General features: G+C 40.3%; 1 protein-coding gene across 1 annotated transcript in view; it reads right to left on the reverse strand.

Moving 5' to 3' along the window:
• Positions 1–21,861, reverse strand: part of HS6ST2 (heparan sulfate 6-O-sulfotransferase 2) — a 290,738-nt gene that overhangs the window by 232,205 nt on the left and 36,672 nt on the right. The window lies entirely within an intron of this gene.

Consider the following 21,861-nt stretch of genomic DNA (forward strand, 5'->3'; position numbering starts at 1 on the left):
GAATGGAAGGCCTAAACCACTGGCACCTTAGGCAAACTTTATTAACCTTTGAGATATCAGTCCCCATTTACTGAGACCCATCCAGAGTTCCACAGGCATCAGGGGCTACGCTCATTGGAATCTGGATCTCCTGACCTTCCTTGCTCTTTCAATGGTTCTTTCAGTGGTAATCTGGAGACAGAATAACAGCTTATTTTCAGGTAATGGGCATGGAGTGGGTTTACATTTAGGACTGCCTTTTCTTGTGAATTTTAGTTGTTTTTTTTTAATTGCAGTAGAGTTGATTTACAATGTTGTGTTACTTTCTGCTGTACAGCAAAGTGATTCAGTTATACATATATACACATTCTTTTTCATATTCTTTTCCATTATGGTTTATCATAGGATATGGAATACAATTCCCTGTGCTATTATATAGTAGGACCTTGTTTATCCAATGAATTTTAGTTGTTTTTTTTTAATTGCAGTAGAGTTGATTTACAATGTTGTGTTACTTTCTGCTGTACAGCAAAGTGATTCAGTTATACATATATACACATTCTTTTTCATATTCTTTTCCATTATGGTTTATCATAGGATATGGAATACAATTCCCTGTGCTATTATATAGTAGGACCTTGTTTATCCACTGAATTTTAGTTTTCAGGCTTGATTGCCTTTGGTCCCTGGAAAGAAACATCAACCATAGGGTGGAGAGGTTTTTGGAAGTAAGTGTAGGTGGAAAACACAGGGATAGAAGGAGGGAGGTGGTGAATCGTCCTGAAGGAACACCTACTCCTTTATGGTGGGAGGGAGGTGAGAGACAGCTTGAGGGGGCAGAACACTGAGTGACTGCAAGGAATCAGCTCACGTTCCAGCCCAACAGCAGGGGCCTGATTACTTCACTCTGTGATTTTAACCTTTGGTTTACCTTGGCGAAGGAAAATCACGCTCCTGTGCTGGCAGCTGCCATAGCTGTTTCAATACAAATAACATCTTCAAGAGGGAAATTCAGAGGGGAAAACATTTTTCTCCGTTTTCTACTCAAAATCCGAGGTGGGAATATGTGCAAGTAAATATGATATTTCCTCCACATCAAAGACATGAATTCTAAAAGAATAATATTTAGCCTTTTTTACTGGCTGCCATTCAAAGACCTGGAAACATGTACTAGGAAATTTAATTACTTTCCATTTTATAAAATGCATCAATTTCAAGTAAGAAGTTGGAGCTAGCAAGGCTGAAAAAAAAAAAAAAAAAGAAAAAAGCTGTCCAATCCAAGATACAAGCAGCCTGACTTCCACACACATTCTTCAGGATCTGGGAAAGCCCCACATCAGGAGAGTCCACAGAAGAGAATTCACATCCAGGCAACAGTGATTAAACACCTACTATTTGCCAAGCACTTCCACATATGTTATCTTATGCTATCTTACTTAATCTTCACAATAACCCAATAAGGAAGGTAGGTATTATCATCTCTCTTTTACAGATCAAGAAAAATGAGGCTCTCAAAATGGAAATTTACTACATGTGTATACACTTCCAGTTTCTCAAAGGTTTATACATATACTCGCTCTTTTAATCCTCACAGCAACTTTTCAAATTATCTACATCAAGTATTATTAATATGTATAATACATAAAATGAATGAGGAAACTGGCTCAGAAAAGTGAAGTAACTGAAGGTCACAGTACTAATCAGTAGCAGGTCTGGGGCTTAAATTAAGTCTTCCAACTCTAACCCTTCAGCTCTGTCAACTTATGGTCAGATCCGGTTTCACACACTCCACTTGATTCAACCAGTGCTATCCAAAAGGATCAGCTCAATATAATAAGGAAGGTTGTTCATGCAACAAACATGCATGTGTCAGGCACTATGCAAGTCCCTGTAGGGATCAGATCCAATCCGCATACTTGTTTTTCTCAAGTACCTGCCAACCTAATGGCAACAATAGCCAAGAGTTCACTGGCACCTTGGCAAGGAGGGAAAGAGAGGCCTTGAGGAAGCCCTGTTGTACCAATATGTAGTGACAAAGCCATCCATTTCAAATATGGAGGGAGGGAAGTTTGGAGAGTCTTCTTAGAGGGGGTAGCCTTGAAGATCAAGTAGAAGATGGAATTGAATAACATTCCAAGAGAATGGAACCACAAGAGTAAGAATATTTTTTAAAGATGGGGGGAGAAGAGCCATTTGGAAGGATAGGATTTTTAAGAAAACCTGCTAGCAAGATGTATTCTTCCAAGCAATAAGCAGTTGTAAAATAACTGCTGCTACCAAGGCTACGGCAATTGGTTCAGCTCATGTTCAATGTGAATTTTAAAATGAAGAGAGCTTCTAGGCTACAAAGAATGTATTTGCTTTTTTTTTTTAATGCTCAAAGATGGTGAATGATAGCAAATGCCAATGAAATGCATGGAAATGACACTAGAAAGCAAAACAGAATCTCAAACATTGCACAAAATATTAATCGAAAGAAAATAAGATCATTTGGAATATAAATCAAGGATAATAAACCCATCATACTGTCAAAATCTGGAACATTTTCAATAAGGTACCACATCCTGGACACCACATACAATCAGACAATTTTCTTGGATGTTACAACTTTAATACAGAGCACCACAGAATGCTTCCCTGGCACCCCGAACCAGTCCCATTCTTGAAATAAAACCCAGAAAATCAGTAATGATGCCTGGGAAAGCAATATGTGAAAACCCCATTTCCAAGATGAAGAATTTCATAAAAAGAAATAAACTTCACCAAAGCCAGCAATGCCCCAGTTGCTTCAAGCTCCCCAGACTGCCTGACAAAAACCGATACAAATCACAAGAATTACTAATTACAAGCATTTAAGGAATTAACATCTATGTTTAATTGGCAAACTGGAATGCAAAACCCAGTTTCGAGGGCTTTCAACCTCTTTCTCCCTAAGCAGGAGAACAGTGAGTTCTATGGTCCAGTCTTAAACCACATGCAAAGTAGCTGATAGTGCAAAGGCTAACCTCTTGAGGAATTCCACCTTGTAACTAGAGTCCTGCTAAGGCGAGCTGAGGTGTGAAATGCCCCCTCCCAATGCCTAACAGCCACTCCGTGAAGAAATCCTGTGCATCAAAAAGAAGAATGCCTATTCTAAAGAGTAACACGCTTTCAGACCATGGTATGTATAGAAAGTGTGGCTACATCTCAACTCCTGGAAACATACTGTTTGGAGCTTATTTGAAATCCTGTAACATCCTGGTAAGTACAACAGGAAACTGACAACCTCCCAGGACTTGACTGAAAACCTATACTATCCAACCACAAAGAGGTGGTTAAAAACAAAAGGAGCACAGGGTTTTCCCTCCAGGAGACTTAGCCAGACCTGTCATGGTTGAAATCAGAGGAATCCACACTTTCAGGCTAGAAGGAACCTTAGCTTTTGAGTTCAGTTCAATCTTCAACTCAATTTGTTTTTAGCCATTACACATCAGTGGAACACATCCTGGGTGCAAGCCTCTGTTCTGGGCACTGGAAATACAAATAGAAGACTCACACTTGCTGTGGTGATCATTTTGCAATATATACAAATATTGAATCATCATAGTGTACCCTTGAAATGAATAGAATGTCAAATGTCAATTATACCTCAATTTAAAAAAAAAAAGATTTAAAGGAAGGCTCACTTTCTGTGCTGTAGCAGCTCATTGACTAATGGGGAAACAGTCAACGTAGCAGTCAAAGGACCTGTGGGGACATGAAACTCTCTTCCCATCACTATTGGCTCTTGGCACTTCTCCTCCATCTCTTATTCTTGCCTATTAGAACACAACACTCCCAATGGAACACTGAGCTAGACTTCAGGGGACACTTTAATCCAACCTTGTACCTAACACAGGAGCCCCTCTTCAAAATGAGTGCCAAGTCGTCAGTGCCCAGCTTCTGTAGGGACGCTCCAGGTCTCCAGACGCGAGCCAAAACTTCTCCAGCACTTGCCGCTACATCACAAATGCTAACAAGATACTTGTTCGCTGATATATTTCTTTCTCTCAAGCACACCTTCATGTCTTCCTGGCTCCTTCCATATTTTCCCACCTCCCTCTACCTCAAAATTAAAATAAATGCAGTAAAGAAGTTTAGAGAGAAGAATCTCATCTGAGAAGACGTGTTATAAATTTAGTAGAGTCTATTTCATCAACTTTTTGAGTGCTTAACCCATGGTGGGGGGGGGGCAATTGAAAATGGGGAGCAACTTCCGTACTGAGTCAAAAAGGAAAGGCATGAAGACCACCAAGTCCTGAGGGTACCAAGAGCAGGTCCAGGAGGGGAGAAAGGAAGAGATGGATGTAGTCAGAAACGCATGTGTCACAGGTTGAGGTCTTCGGAGTGGAGCCACGTACAAAAAGTATACGATCAAATGTGTGTTCAGCATGGTGACCGTAGTTAACGACACTGTACTGTATACAGCTGACCCTTGAACAACTTGGGGATTAGGGGCACCGACCTTCTGCGCAGTTGAAAATCCACGTATGACTTTACAGTCAGCCCTACGTGTCCGTGGTTCCTCCATATGTGTGCTCTGAATCCACGGATTCAACCCATCACAGACCCTGTAGCACGGTACTACGTACTTAGTGGAAAAACAATACCTATAAGTGGACCCCTGCAATTCAAACCCGTGTTGTCCAAGGGTCAACTGTCCTTGAAAGTTGCTTAGAGAGTAGATCTTAAAAGTTCTCACCACACACACAAAAAGAAAACTATGTGAGGTGATGGACGTGTTAACTAACCTTACTGTGGTATATACGTACATCAATATGTACGTATATCAAAGCATCACGTTATACACCTTAAATTTACGCAGTGTTATATGTGGATTATATCTCAATACAGCCGGAAAAATAAAAATAAAAAAGACCAAATGTGTGACTGTGCTACTGGGTGCATGAGTGGAGGAAAATGGAGCAGAAATGCATATCATGAAAGCTACAAGAGCAGAGAAGCAGTGATGCATTAGACCAGTCGTCAATGCAGAAGTAAGTAGGTGATGGGTAGAAAGACTACGACAGATAACACAAAGATTTCTAATTTCTCCCCCACTAACTTCAAGAGTTCAGCTTTATAAGCAACGCTAACTCCTCATACCCAATGCTCCTGTGAAAAAAGGCACGTGATTTTTGGCTTAGAGAGTAATAATAACTATGAATACTTACTGCGTGCCAGGCATTGGGCTGTGTGCTTTACAGAAATTATTTCATTTAATCTTCAAAACAGCCCTATGAGGTCAGCATATCATTATTACAATCATTATGCTCATGGTGCAGGAAGAAGAAACAGAGAGGACAAGTACCATGTCCAATGTCACACAGCTATTAAGTGGAAGAATTCGAATTTTAATCCATGCAGTCTGACTCCAGGGCCATAGCTCCCAAGCACTCAGCTCTATGAAAAATATGGAAATGTATACACGAATGGATATTGGTTTAAAGTGTGGGCTTTGATGGCCATTATCAGGATAAGACCTGTTTCCAGCTTGAATCATCAGAATGGCTTGGTGTGCTCAGAGCACCACAAGCCCATGTGCATATGTTGTTTTTTATTTTTAATTCTGTAATTACTTCTTGGTGACTAATAATCCAATATTGATCAAACTCATTTTGTGGTTACAGATGTTGAAAGTGAAGAAACCTGGGTAAGTCCAGATGGACCTCACTCCCACCATGCTGCTGGTTGACGCTGTCACATAGGTAACAGCTCTAATGATAATCACAAGGGCGGGGGAGGGAAGCTGAAGGTCACCGGCTTTCAACTCTAAGGAACTCGGGGAGTACTTCTGCCTGGGCTTTGGCTGACAGTCATTAGGAAAGTTATCTAAAGGGTCTAGTACATTTATTTTTACCTAATTATAGCTATCAACTGGCATCTTCAAAGGGCTTCAATTATGTAGTCGGCAGCCTGGGAACTCACAGCATCTGCTACAAATAAATTGTATATATTACTATGTACCCTTCTTGGTCAAGGCTTTGGTAACAGGGAAGTTCCAGAACCATTTGAAGGAGTGCACATTTCTGCTGTAGCAGTGGTTCTTCCTTTTTTTTTTTTTTTTTAACTCTTTATATTCAACACCTCCTTTTATTTTTTTTAATGTTTTTTTTTATTGTGGTAAAAGCCACATAATATAAAACATACTATTTTAACCCTATTTAACTGTACAGTTCAGTGGCACTAAGTACATTCACGCTGTTGTGCAACTCTCACCACCATCCATCTCCCGAATTTTTCACCTTCCTAAACTGAAACTCTGTCCCCTTTAAACACTAATTCCCCATTCCCCCTCCCCACTCCCCACCCCCCGGCCCCTGGCATCTACCAGTGTACTTTCTGGCTCTATGAATTTGACTATTCTAGGCACCTCGTATAAGTGGAATCAGACAGCACAGGCAGGGGAAAGAGAAAAAGAAGGTACAATCTGTTTGCAGGGCATATATTAAGTTAACCTTAAAAATGCAGTGGTTCTTAACTTACTTTAGTTCACAGGTCCAAGGAGAGTGTGATGAACAATTCCAGATTCTTTGCTCAGAAAATGCACATATACACATACAGGAATGAGTTTGTATATAATCTTGGGCAGGGGAAGTGTAGAAACTTCCTGAAGCACATTCAAAGACCCCTGCTTAGAATGTCACCAATGTCAGGCTGAAGTCACAAGTAGAGTAAAAGTGTTATAACATGGTGCATTCCCTCACCTAAATTTTTACAAAGATTTTGCTAATTGAAGGAACAAAACGTTTTGTCAATAGAACTGAGCATCATACTCAGTACGGTCTTTAAAAGCAAAAGAACATTTTATCCTGTAATACCACTTCAGCGACACTTTTGTTTAACATGCCCAATCACGGTATACTATTCTTGAGTCCCCTTGTATTTCTGAGAGCGGATGCTCTTGCTAATCAAAATGTGGTCCATGGGTCAGCACCTTTGGCATCACCTGGAAACTTGGTAGAAACACAGAATCCCAGGTCTCATCCCAGAGGTACTGGCTCAAGATCTGCATTTTACAAGATTCCCAGTTGATGCATATACACATGACATTTGAGAAGCACTGATGGGCACGGTAGAGACATCAGGGCCTAAAGAAGCAGTGAGATGTGGTAGAATGAGGGCCTAGGCTCTGAGACCAGGCTCTATTATTTGCTAGCACGTGACTGTGGGCAAATCCCTCAACTTCTGTGAGGCTGCTTCCTCAACTCTATCTATACGTCAAAGGGTTTCTGCACCTGACTCATAGCAATCACTTGACAAATGGTACTTAATGTTCTTACTGTTAAGATTTTTATTACGTCTTAACAACTGTCATATGTCAGTGCTTAGTAAACTAAAAAACCTCTCTGTAGATGTAAATGGAAGGAAAGGAGAGGGAGCAGGGTGCAATCGCTCTAAGTGGGATGAGAGGGCCAGATGGCTCACGGGGCTTATGCATAGGCAGAATTAGGGGTCTGAGGCTCTACTGACCATTTTTCAGATGTGTGCCTCTGGGCATAACGGGGAAGACTGAAGCAAAGGTCCAGGATATAAGTTCGAATGCCACACAGATAGCATTGTTCATGAAATCCAACAGAGTTCCCAGACTGGGAGACACCCAGGGCCTGAGTGGTAGTGGGGAAGGTGGAGGGGCCATTGCACCAAGATGGTCTGACTGAAGCCGAAGAAGACAAGAGTGAAGAAGAATGAAGACGGTGTTGGGGGTCTATCAAGTGTCATCAAAGAGGATGTCAACAAAAAAAAAAAAAAAAAAAAAGAGGATGTCCATTTCCTAAAGGTATACGGGTTGCTGTGTTTCCTAACTACACACCGTGAGACTCATTTCCAAATGGCCAGGGACAGAGCCAGGTCCAGAATCCAAGGCCTTTAGACGGCAGATTCAGTGCTCCTTCCACCTCATCGCAGGAGCTTCGTCCACAACTCGCCTAGCTTCTCTATTTGATGTGCTTGGGGCTTTGCATAACGTGGAGGTGTTCCCGATTCACCTCTGGCACCCAGCAGGTCAACACTGGGGTGCTTGTGACGGAATTACAGACGACACTTGTGAAGTCCATTTTGGGGCTATGGCATCACAACACAGCCACAAGAGCTTTCAAATTACAGAGAAAAAATAGACCTATTTTTTTGTAATGGAAAAGACGACTAGGAAAGTCACATACTACAATTTAAAAGATGATACAGTTTCCAAAGGGAGAACATGGGCTGAAGGGCAGGAAGTCCAGTTTAATGTGAGAAACAGAATATTGCCAAGAAGACTAAGTGAATATACATTTTCAAATTTCACTTCAAGTGCAGCCAATTTTATTTTACCTATAAAACCAAAACCTCTTCCTTCTTGTCACTCAGGTCAAATTCCATCACTGATCCTCTGAGTTCCACTACTCCAGTAAGCTAAGAAATTAAACTTTTCCTCCTCTAGCCCATTACCTTTCACTGGCACTTAAATTTAGCACAGAGAGCATGCCACCAAGAAGAACGCAGCAATTACATAATTTTATTTTAGAGTGTGTTCATTAATCTGACCATGTAGAGAGAAGAAATTCTTCTTTTGTTAAATACAATGGCTCCTCATTTTTTTAGCCTCATTGGAGAAAGCAGTGTTCCACTGTGATAACTGAAGGTACTTCCCAATGAACTACAATCATTTTTAAATTCTAACTACTCCCATGGAAATTACTCTAAGATGTGTCTTTTATACTTCTCTGACTTTAAAGAAGTCAGAGTATAATGTATATAGTATACATACAGTATACTGTATATGATGATATATATAAAGCATAATGATTATAATAGATTTTTCATTCAAATATGTGTGTGTGAGCTTTATTCAGTGCTTTACATGTGTCAGGCATTTGATGAGGACTTTATATACATTTGTCTCAGGGTCTTTAGGAATATCTATCACTGTACCAAGTTGCAACAGGATGCTCAATGATGATATTGACATGGAAACAACTATCTAGCAGCTGGTTGTACTTGTTAGATTAACCTGTTTCCTCTTTCTGCTATCAACTGTCCCTTCTGCCTAGGGACACGGGCCTGTGGTTTCTAATCTGCTGTCTTAGGTCTTATCAATGGACTGAGTGATTCTACACGCCTACAGTGTATAGTGCACGAGCTTGACGAAAACTATTTACACAACTCAGGTGCCTCTTTTGCTTCTATAGGAGCATCATTCTAATCTTGTCACCTGGCAGATCCCCATACTACATAACTGGAGGACTAACAAACATTAAGAGTGGAAAGATTGCCTCTCTTATTAAAGGTAATGTTAAATTCATTGCTTGCTCAAATCAAGAACTCAGTGAATACTTTACGATTGGGAATTTGGAGCAGGTTATAATATAAATATAGGGGTGATATGTCATAAACAACTAGAGAGTCAGTGTACCACATGAGAAAGTCAGAAAGACCATGTAACCAAATCCAAAGCAAGTGCTGATAAGTATCAGAAGGATTTCTGCAGGACGTGGTCCCCCAAGAAAGACAGCATGAAAGAGCCAAGTCTTGAGCTTTGAAGGAACATGAGATTTAAAGGCAGAAATGAGGGCTTCCCTGGTGGCGCAGTGGTTAAGAAACCGCCTGCCAATGCAGGGGACACGGGTTCGAGCCCTGGTCCGGGAAGATCCCCCATGCCGCGGAGCAACTAAGCCCGTGCGCCACAGCTACTGAGCCTGCGCTCTAGAGCCCACGAGCCACAACTACAGAGCCCACGAGCCACAACTACTGAGCCCGCGAGCCACAACTACTGAAGCCCGTGTGCCTAGAGCCCATGCTCCGCAATAAGGGAAGCCACCGCAATGAGAAGCCCGCGCACCTCAACGAAGAGTAGCCCCTGCTCGCCACGACTAGAGAAAGCCCACGCACAGCAACGAAGACCCAATGCAGCCAAAAATCAATAAATAAATTTATAAAAATAAATAAATAAAGGCAGAAATGAGCAGGGTCTGAGCAGGAGACAATAAGGAAGTCCACCACCTAGGACTGTAAGATGGAACTCAATCAGAATGTGGAACATTTTAGAGACTGAGAGATACTTGTTATTGAGTAACATCCATGCTCTTCCTGGGCCAGGGGTAGCCTAAAATAGATATGCGGGGTGGGTAGAAAGATGCCAGATGATGTAGAAATTAATATGGAAAAACAGGAAAGCCTAGCTTTCTTAACAATTCAGATGGAGATATGAAGGCAAGAATACAGATTATGGCACCCAAAAGGTGTGGGTTCTGGTCTTAGCTCAGCCAATTACTAGCTGTATGGCCTTTTAAGTACATAATTAAACCTCTCTGTATCTGAGTTGCTTCACCTCTAAAATGGTAATAGTAGTAGCACAATGTGAGGCTTCGGTGAAAGAGAATATATAAAGTACATATTACAGTGCAAGGCGCATAGTAAGTGCTGGATAAATGGCAGCTCTTACTGTCCAGAGATCATTGATACGACCTGGGTCTCTAAACATGCAGAAAGAAAAAGGGAAGGCAGCTCCAGGAGTAGGGAACGTACAAGAAAATGGAGATGTGAAGCCTCTCAACCTATGCGCTACCCTCTTCTATCTACAACCCTAGTAACAGATGAGTTTCAATTCTTACCATTTGGGACCTGGAGTAACTGGATTCATTGTATAGTCTCAGATGAGTCACTTCTGCTGCTAAATATCACCTTAACCGGTATGTTGTTAGAGCGAGTCAGTGCTTTAAATGGCTTTGCATCTTCCCAGTAGTTCAGAAAACAAAATGTTTTACCTTCTAGATACTTCTACTAACTACTAGGTTCAAAAAAAGGTATCCTTTTATACACGCTCTCTTTACTGACTTCAGGTAAATATATATAAGCTACTCTGAATTTTAATAAGCTGAAAAATCAGCACTTGAGGGGCCACTGTAAATTCAATCTGACATCTCAAATATGTATTAACAACTTCTGCTTCCAACCATGATGGAGTAAAAGGAATCAAATTGAACCACTAGAGAACTGGACAAAATATATGGAAAAAAAAATAGTTTACAGACACTGGACAACAGGCCGTGCAGCACTGTGATTGCTGAGAGAAGCGGAACAAATAAGGCGAACACGACAACTGCCCTACATTACTGCCTGGAGAGGATTTCTGCGCTGCAGTGCAAGGCCGGGGAATATAAACAGAGCCCGGTGACTTCTGTGTGTTGAAGAGACAGAGATCATAGTGTGGGGAGACCGAAGCAGTTAACACTTATGGAGAAAAAAATACCAGAGAGCTGCACAGGAGAGAGATCCAGAGGTCTTCAGAAGGGTCCCCTCGTGTCTTCAGCTGGGTATTCATCTGCTCATATATGGGGAAGAAACTACCCAAGACCAAGGAAAGAATCACTGAAAATTAAAGTAGGAAGAACTATCCCCAGAAGCACACAAACGGACAGCAGCAGAGTGGAAAGATCTTGTAATACATGGGGCATTAATTAGCGCCCTCATAAGTGTATTGCCTCAGTAGTGGGACAAAATGTGCCCTAGGCTAAAGGCTGAACTGATACTATCCTAATAAAGCATAAAGCAGGCTTCAAAAGGATCAAACTGATTCCAGTTGACTGCATCCCAGTTCAAAGCTCAATAATATTTAAAGGAATACAATAAAATCCAGCACCCAACAATATAAAATTTATAATATCCAACATCCAATAAAAATTGTCAGACATGCAAAGAATCAGTAAGATAGAACTCTTAAGCAAGGAGAAAAAATCAACAGAAACAGACTCAGAAATGACAGAAATCATAAAATTAGCATACAAGGACATTAAAACAGCCATTATAAATATACTCCATTTGATGAGAAAGCTACAGGACAGATTGAACACGCTGAGTACAAACACAGAAGATACAGAAAAGGATCCAAGGCTCAGTTTAGAAAGCTAGAGGGATATGTTGAGAGAAGAGTCAGAGGAGGGAAGGGCAGAGAGTTTACAGGAGACCTGGAATACTGCTTTGTAACAGAGAACCAGGGAAGAGAAGGCTGTATAAAGGAGTATGGGGCCACAAGACCAAATTATGCAGAAGCAGCAAGGCGGACAAAGACTTAAAACAAAGAGACACTGGAATTGACTGAGGCACAGGCAGAGCCTACTCCAGGGGTTGTATCTATTTGCACACTTCCATACTACCAGACCAGTGGCAGACATCACTAATTAATGACAGCACTGAGGCTATCCCTTGGCTTCAGGAAGCTACTACCAAAATATCAGAATTATCACAGGAAATGACATGTGTTTGTCACCCGTAGCCTAATAACTTAAGAAGTCTGGTCTGTAGGGAATAAAGGATCCAAAGAGCTTATTTTGCCATGGAGGCTCATTATATGTGGAGTGAAGAACAAGGAGGGTCCTCTTCGAGCTAAGAAGTTTGTAGTCTTTCCAAAATCATGCATCTCTTAGAGGGATAAAATGGAGTAAGATTTAAGAAAAAGGCTGCACTTTCCAAAGTAGCAGGACCTCTTAAATCCACTCTGGTAATCAATGGGTTAAAGGGGGGGGGGCATTAATTTCCTCCAACTAAGAAAGAGCACCCAGGAAAAATCCACAGTTAAAGTTACACTAAATGTTGAAAGACTGAATGCTTTCTCCCTGAGATCAGAAACAAGACGAGGATGTCTGTTTTAGCCACTTTTATTCAACGTTGTACTGGAAGTTTTAGGCAGGGCAATTTAGCAAGACAATGAAATAAAAGGCATCCTGACTGGAAAGAAAGAAGTAAAACGATCTCTATGTGCAGATAACATGATCTTATAAATAGAAAATCCTATGGAACGCACTAAAATTATAGCAGAACAAACAAGTTCAGGATGATTGCAGGATACACAATCAACATTTAAAAATCAATTACCTTTCTATACAGTAGCAATGAACAAACTGAAAATGAAGTTAAGAAAACCATTACACTTGTAATAGCATCCTAAAAATAAAGTACATAGGAATAAATTTAATAAAATAAGTGCAAAATATATACTCTGAAAACTAAGATACATTGTAGAAAGAAATTAAGAGCACCAAAAGAAATGAGAAGACATCCCATGTTCATGAATCAGAAGACTTGATACAGTTAGGATAGCAATACTCTCCAAATTGACCTACAGATTCAATGCAATACCTATTAAAATCCCAGCTTTCTTTGCAAAATAGACAAGCTGATCTTAAAATTCACACAGAAATAGAAAAGAACCAGAATTTCCAAAACAATCATGAAAAAGAACTAAGTTGGAGAACTTACATTTCCCTATTTCAAAACATTAATCAAGACAGTGTGATACTGGCATAAGAATAGACCTATAGGTCAATAGAACAGAATTGAGAATACAGAAATAAACTCTAATATTTATGGTCAACTGATTTTCAACAAGGGTGCTAAGCCAGTGGGGAAACAATTCACTGGGAAAACAATCGCCTTTTTTACACCATAATATCACTTTTTATTACATAGGATTTATGACAATTATTTTGCAGTACAAAAAGATGACATTGTTTGCATGCTAATATTTCAAAACCTACATGTTTTCTTAAAAAACAAGCTCATACACAATTACTGAGCCTGCACGTCTGGAGCCTGTGCTCCGCAACAAGAGAGGCCGCGATAAGTGAGAGGCCCGCGCACCGCGATGAAGAGTGGCCCCCGCTTGCCACAACTAGAGAAAGCCCTCGCACAGAAACGAAGACCCAACACAGCCATAAATAAATAAATAAATAAATAAAACAAAGCAGCCCTAAACTTTGGGGTGCCTGTGTCTTAAAAAAAAAAAAAAAAAAAAAAAAAACAAGCTCAAAAAAGGCATTTTTGTACCACAATTCTGCTTCTTGGCTTAAAAACATTATTGTGTATTTTTTATGTCATAGTAATTGACATGTTCATTTTACAAATTAATCATAGCATACAATGTTTTCACCCATATGTAAAAATGAAAGATTATGAAGCAAAGGCTTCATGTGGCCATGACCTAAGTTTAGCTATAGGACACTGATCACAGCCCTGAAGCCCTCAGATCTCTCCAGGAAGTAACATCCCTTGCACACCCAGAGGTCTCCACATCCTGACTCTTGTGGTCATTATCTCTTTACTTCTTGCTACAGATTTACCATCTATTATTGTTTAATTTCTCCTGTTTATGAACTACATATAAATGGAATCATACTTTATACAGTCTTTTGAGATTTGCCTCTCTCAGTCAATACTATGTGGGTCAGCCTCATGCGTAGCTGAGCTTGTTCGTTATCACTGTTGTTTCATATTTCAGTGTATGAATATACCACAAGTTGTCAACGGTCCTATTGATAAACATTTCTGGTTTTCGCTATTACAAACTATGCCGCTATGAATATTTTTGTTGTATCTCTCATGGTGGAATATCTAAGGTCTATAGTTAGGAATGTCATTGCTGAGTCATAGGGGTATGCATACAGGATTTTGGATTTTAGTAGATACTGTCAAATTGTTTTCCAACCTACTTGTATCACCTTACACTCCCACAGAAGTGGGTCAGATTCCAATTGCCATAGTACCAATGCTTGGTGTATCAGACACTTTAATTTTTGCTAATTTTATGGTGTAATGGTGTCTCAGTGTGATTTAAATTTGCATTTCTGATTCCTAACAAGGCTGAATAAATGTTTGTTTATTGGCCATTTAGTTTTTCTCCTTTTGTACCGTACTTATTGGTCTTTCACTTATTTTTTTATTTTTCTTTTTTTTCCCAACTGTAGTTCTTTGTGTATTCTAGATATTCAACCATGTGTAATGTTTTTGCAAATATCTTTTTCCAATTTGTGACTTGTTATTATCCTTATGGTATCTTTTGATGAAGAAAGTTACTCCACTTCAATGAACTTGAATGTAAAACCTTTCCTTTACAGTTCTCACTTTTTAATGACTTGTTTAATAAGGTCTTTTCTACCCTGAGGTCATAGAGACACTCTTTTATGTTATCTTCAAAAGGCTTTTTAGCTTTGCTTTTCACATCTAGGTTTTTAATAAATCTAGAATTGATTTTTTGTTTGTTTGTATGATAAGGTAGTAATCTGGGAAACTTTTCTTCCTATATGGATATCCAAATGTCCCACTCCCTTTATGAAAAGTCTACCCATTCACCACTGATCTGCAATGCCTCCTCTAAGGTATGTCAAATTCCATGTATTCCTGGATTCTCAAATTCTGTATCCACGGTTTACACAACTACTCCAGCATTAATACACCGTCTGATTTATTGCAGCTTGACATCTGGAGGGGCAGGTCAGCCCATTTTGTGGTTGTTCAAGAATATCTCGTCTCTTTTTGGCTCTTTCCATTCCCTTGTGTTTAAAAATCAGCTTAACAAGTCCCACAAAAGTAATTGGGATTTTGATTGCAATTACATTGGATCTGTGGATCAATTTGGGGAGAATTAACAGTTTTATAATATCTAATTCTCTAATCCACATATGCAGTTTATCTCTTCACTTGGGCAGGCCATCTTTACTATCTCTCAATAAATTTCTATAAACTTCAGAGAAGTCTTGTACCGCTTTTGTTACTTTTCCTAAGTATTTAATGTGTTTATATGTAGAAATGCAACTGATTTTTATACTAACTTTATATGAAGCAACTTTGCTTAACTTTCATTAAGTCTAAACATTTATTTGAAGAGTCTTGTGGATTTTCTATTTGTACAGTCATATCTGGGCAAAATAACAGTTTTCTTTCTTCTCAATTCTCATATGTTTTTATTTTTCATGCTTTACTATGCTGTCTAGGATTTCCAGTGAAATACTGAAGAATAATGTAGACATCCTTGTCTTGACCCTTTCTGAAATCTCCTGTAATAACTCCATAAGTTTAGTAGCCAAACCAAGGCATCAAAATTGTGGGACAACAGACAGAGCTGTGACATGCCCATACTATTCTTCACTAGATACTGAGTCTTCTGCTTTACCCATAATGTGACCCATTAACTCTCCACTACCTCTCTGCAACAATGAAATGCTACTCTAGCTAAGGAATCCCATAAGTTTTTGTAAGTGGATCCAAATTAATGTCACTGAGACTGAACAGATCATCACAAGTGAAAACTTGGGAGTGTGGTTATGGTGCCACTGCCACCAAAGACAGCTCACCTCAACTCCATGTCTGCTCTGCTAGAAGTTGCCAGAGTGAGACCACTCTGGCAGGGGTAGGGTAAGAAACTGCCAACAATAGCCTTTTCAGCAAATGGTTTTGGGCCAATATCCACATGAGAAAGAATGAACCTGGACTCCTACCTCACACCATATATAAAAATTAGCTCAAAATGCCTCAAAGACAGAAATGTAACTGCTAAGACTATAAAACTCTTAGAAGAAAAGGTAGCTGTAAATCTTTGTGACCTTGGATAGGCAATGAATTCTTAGATATGACATCAGAAACACAAACAACAAAAGAAAAAATAAAGTGAACATCATCAAACTTAAAAAAACTTTTGTACTGCAAAGAACACCATCAAGAAAGTGAAAACACAACTAATAGAATGGCAGAAAAGTTTTGCAAATTCCATAACGGATACGAGATGTATATCTAGAATATATAAAGAAGTATTACAATTCACTACCAAAATGTCATATAATCCAAGGTTTAAATGAGCAAAGATTCTGAATAGACATTTATCCAAGGAAAATATACAAATGGCCAATAAGCAGATGAAAAGGTGATCAACAGAATTAGTCATTAGGAAATGCAAGTCAAAATTACTACAAGGGACTTCCCTGGTGGCACAGTGATTAAGAATCCGCCTGCCAATGCAGGGGACACGGGTTCGAGCCCTGGTCCGGGAAGATCCCACATGCCGCGGAGCAACTAAGCCCGTGTACCACAACTACTGAGCCTGCACTCTAGAGCCCACGAACCACAACTGCTGAGCCCATGTGCCACAACTACTGAAGCCCACACGCCTAGAGCCCGTGCTCTGCAATAAGAGAAGCCACTGCAATGAGAAGCCTGTGCACCACAAGGAAGAGTAGCCCCTGCTCTCCACAACTAGAGAAAGCCCACAGGCAGCAACGAAGACCCGGCACAGCCAAAAATAAATAAATAAATAAATATCCTTCTTAAAACAAAATTAGAAAACAAAATTGCTATGAAATACCACTTCACGCCCACTAGAATGGTTATGAAAAAGATCAACAGTAACAAGTGTTGGCGAGAATGTTGAGAAATTGGAGCCCTCATACATTGCTGGTGGGTGCAGCCACTTTGAAAAACATCTTAGCAGTTCTGCAAAGGATTAAACATGGAGTTATCATATGACCCAACAATTCCACTCCAAGGTATATACCCAAGAGAAATGATGGCATAGGCCCACAGAAATAGTTGCACAGGTAATTCCCTGGCAGTCCAGGGGTTAGGACTCCGTGCTTTCACTGCCGAGGGCCCGGGGTTCGATCCCTGGACAGGGAACTAAGATCCCACAAGCCACGAAGCACGGCCAAAAAAAAAAGAAAAAAAAGAAAAACAAATAGTTGCACACAAATGTTCATGGCAGCATTATTCACAATAGTCACAAAGTGGAAACAATCCAAATGTCCATCAACTGATGAATGGGTAGATAATACGTGGTACATCCATTCAATGGAATATTATTCAGCAATAAAATGAAAGGAAGTACTGATTGATGTTACAACATAGATGAACCAAGAAACCAGTCACAAAGAACCACATATTTCATTTTTGCATTTATATTAAAACTATAGAGACAGAAAGTAGATTGATTAGTGGTTGTCCGGGCTGTGAGAAAAGGGAAGACTGGGAGTGAAGGCTAAGGAGTATGGGGTTTCTTTTGGGGGTAATAAAAATATTCTAAAATCGATTGTGGTTTTGGATGCACAATTTTGTGAATACACTTAAAACCATTGAATTGTACCCTTTAAATGGGTGAACTGTACGGTATGTGAATTATGTATCCCAAAAAGTTAAAAAAAAAAAGGAAAAAAAAACTAGGAGAGGGCTTGAGAGTCCCATCAAAGCAGCTGAGTTATACATGGTTTGTTTGTGCCACTGCTTTCCTAAATTAGAAAGAATGGAAATGTTTCAAAAGCCAGACCCATAGAATAACTCCACTGGAATCCCCAGTTTGGAATTAGGTACTTCCAAAGCCTGCAGTGTGCTGGACCCCAACCAGCATGAAGCCAATCACCAGGCTGTCTTTTCTGATTAGAGACAATGGGTAGCTATGAGGTGTTAAAGCCAGGTTAACATATAAATATGATTTTCTGCCTGAGCAAACCTGCTCTAAGTAAAATACTTTTAAACAATTATCAGAAAAGGGCTACTACTCAGTGGTCTCAAAATATGAAAATGCCAGGATTTCCAAAGTGAGCTGAACAGGCTTTTGTTTCCTGAATCCAGGCAGAGAGATTTTTCAACTGTCAACTCGGCATTGATTTGATTTCTCTCATGGCCCAGTGGCTACACACTGGTGTATTTCCCACGGCTAAGATGGAATTAGCAATGCAAGACCATACGGTAAGGCTAAATGTAAAGGGGTAATTAAACACAGGGTCTTTACTAAAAACTATTTATTTGAACTTTAAAAAAAAAAAAAACACAACTGAAGTTAAGGCAAAACTTCTGCTAACTACATTTGTGAAAATAAAACCCTTTCCTGAGACTGAGGAAGGGGAAGGGGCGCACGCTGTGAAGTCATTCCTCAAACCATAACAAATTGAGAGCTGTGGTTTAATATGTAACCCAGATGGTCAGTTTTGTCATAATTTTACGTTTACAGTATCTTGTCTGTTTTTTCTGTGGCATTATATTTCACTTGGCAATATTCATATCCTGGTTTCCCTCCAACCACTTTTCAAAGGCAAAAATGTACATGACTTCATTTTGTGGTTTAGTCTTCGTACAATGGAGCATTACAGCAGCAGCAATGATTTCTTGTGATCACCTCTGGCCCGTAGTGAGATCCTTCGGGTGGTAGGATTGCACACAGCATAATTTCACGACCAGTGAGAATGGTCATCACTTAAATAGCTACAGAGGTGTTAGTAAATGAGGACCTGAGAAACACCCACCCATCCCACCTGAACTCCACTCTTAAGCGGCCAGAAGATGATGATGTGAACAGGAGTTCCTAATATATTCACGTTCACTCCACCATTTGCCATCCCAAGATCCAGAAAGCCTTCAAATTTGGACCTAAGCCTTATAATATGAGAATTGTATTCTTTTCTTTCTAACCCTTGTGAAAACAGGTTGCTATGAATCTTGACTGTCACCAACAGTTCTTGGAATTTCTGTTAGGAACGAACAGCACATCCAAACAAATCTAAGGATCTTATTTTAGTAAAATACTTTCTGCTTTGGAACTGGGGCAAATAATCTCAGAACTAATTCTCCCTCACCAGTTGTGTGTGGCCAACACTGAATATCAAAGAATGTAACCTTGAAAAGTATTATCACGATGCGGGGAGAAAGAAAGGAGCGGGGGAAATAAGGAGGCTAGGTTTGGGTTCCGTTATCTTTTCTCTGTAGGCAATGTACAAGGCAACTTATACACACTCTTTCAAAGAACACACTTTTCTTTCTGTCACAACCAAAGAACACCCGGAAGATCCATACTATGGAGAGTTTGGATTTTATTGATGCTTTCATTGATCCCATCGACGAAATTACAATTGTGCTAAAAAGGAAAAGAGTAGACATTTTATGCATACCACACAGAAAGCAGAAAATTAAAACTTGCAGGGTCAAAGGCAAGTCAGTTCCAGAGCCGGAAGTAACATCCTGGCCTTGTACTGCTTCATTCCAGGGCCCAGCCCACACAGGGATGGTTTCATGTCTCCAGCAGCTAGGAGTCCCTTGCCTTTGATCCATTTGCCTCTGTAAATATGAGCCTCTGACAGACAGCGGAAAAAATATTTCTAGGAATCCTGCAGCATGACGTATACGAAAAGTCTTAGAGGTGAAATATTTGTCAGTATTTTACCAGTAACCTGGTCCTACAGACTTCTTTTTTTAACATCTTTATTGGAGTATAATTGCTTTACAATGCTGTGTTAGTTTCTGCTGTATAACAAAGTGAATCAGCCATACATATATATATACATCACCATATCTCCTCCCTCTTGTGTCTCCCTCCCACCCTCCCTATCCCACCCCTCTAGGTGGACACAAAGCATGGAGCTGATCTCCCTGTCCTATGCGGCTGCTTCCCACTAGCTATCTATTTCACGTTTGGTAGTGTATATATGTCCATGCCGCTCTCTCACTTCGTCCCAGCTTACCCTTCCCCCTCCCCCTGTCCTCAAGTCCATTCTCTACGTCTGCGTCTTTATTCCTGTCCTGCTCCTAGGTTCTTCAGAACCATTTTTTTTTAGATTCCATATATATGTGATTGCATACGGTATTTGTTTTTCTCTTTCTGACTTACTTCACTCTGTATGACAGACTCTAGGTCCATCCACCTCACTACAAATAACTCAATTTCGTTTCTTTTTATGGCTGAGTAATATTCCATTGTATATATGTGCCACACCTTCTTTATCCATTCATCTGTCGATGGACATTTAGGTTGCTTCCATGTCCTGGCTACTGTAAATAGAGCTGCAATGAACACTGTGGTACATGACTCTCTTTGAATTATGGTTTTCTCAGGGTATATGCCCAGCAGTGGGATTGCTGGGTCGTATGGTAGCTCTATTTTTAGTTTTTTAAGGAACCTCCATACTGTTCTCCATAGTGGCTGTATCAATTTACGTTCCCACCAACAGTGCAAGAGGGTTCCCTCTTCTCCACACCCTCTCCAGCATTTATTGTTTGTAGATTTTTTGATGATGGCCATTCTGCTGGTCCTACAGACTCTTAATAGGCCATTCCTAACTAATTTCCTTCCCACTGTTCCTGGTCCCCATTATACTCCATTGATCCATCCTGCTCTTACCAAAAACTCAGCAGGTAACAGACAAGTTTTAAGGGACATTTTGCGACATGAGCTTCTGAGACCAACTCTTGAGTTATATACACCAGCAAAGTAACACTTGACCAGTGGGTCTGTCAAAGAATAACCTCCACAAAGGTCTCAAGCCAAGATCTCATCAACGGTTCTTAGAGCGAATCAACCACAGGGTCTTTGCAGCTGCTATTCCCTCAGCCTGGACTTCCTCCAGCTTTTCCATGGCTAGTTCCTCCCTATATTCTCTATGCTTTCAGCTCACAGGTAACCTCCTCAGAGTAGCCTTTCCTGAGAATCCCTCTTAAGGAGTTCTAACCTCCTCCCACCACAAAACCGTCTATCGTGACCTATTCCTGTCATGACATCCATAGACTCTACAATCAGACAGTCACTAGTGTCACCATGGGCAAGTCACTTAATTCTCTGAGTCTCCTGACCCTCATCTGGGCGATCTCCATTGCCAAGTCGTGATGAAGTGTAAAGAGGAACAAGTTCTAGATGGAGAATTAGAGGGCCTCCATTTTAGTGTTGACTGTGTAACTAACATGGTGGGTGACCTGGGTCAGTCATTTCCCTTCGTGGGCCCTCAGTTTCCTCATCTGTTCCTTGGAGGGATTGGTCTCAATGAAATCTACAGGTCCTCCCTGCTCTGGGAGTCGCCTGTTCTACATCTAGACAGCCTACATGTTCACGCGCCTATCCCAGATTCCCAGCTGCCCGGGTGTCAGGCCCAGGTTAGGATTTCTAGAGGCACTTGAGCTATCCCCTCCCTCTCCCAGACAGCACTCAATTCAACTCAATATAATACATAGTTTAATCAATGTAGGCTGTGGCACCCCACTGTGTATGGGGCTGGAAAGGTGTTTACAACCAACAAAGACGTCAGGGTCATCTGTGGTTTGTGGCTCAGAATTTAACTCCCTAAAATTGCACTATTATTTCTC

Source organism: Eschrichtius robustus, chromosome X (assembly GCF_028021215.1).
Source record: "Eschrichtius robustus isolate mEscRob2 chromosome X, mEscRob2.pri, whole genome shotgun sequence".
In the NCBI taxonomy this organism is placed as follows: domain Eukaryota; kingdom Metazoa; phylum Chordata; class Mammalia; order Artiodactyla; family Eschrichtiidae; genus Eschrichtius; species Eschrichtius robustus.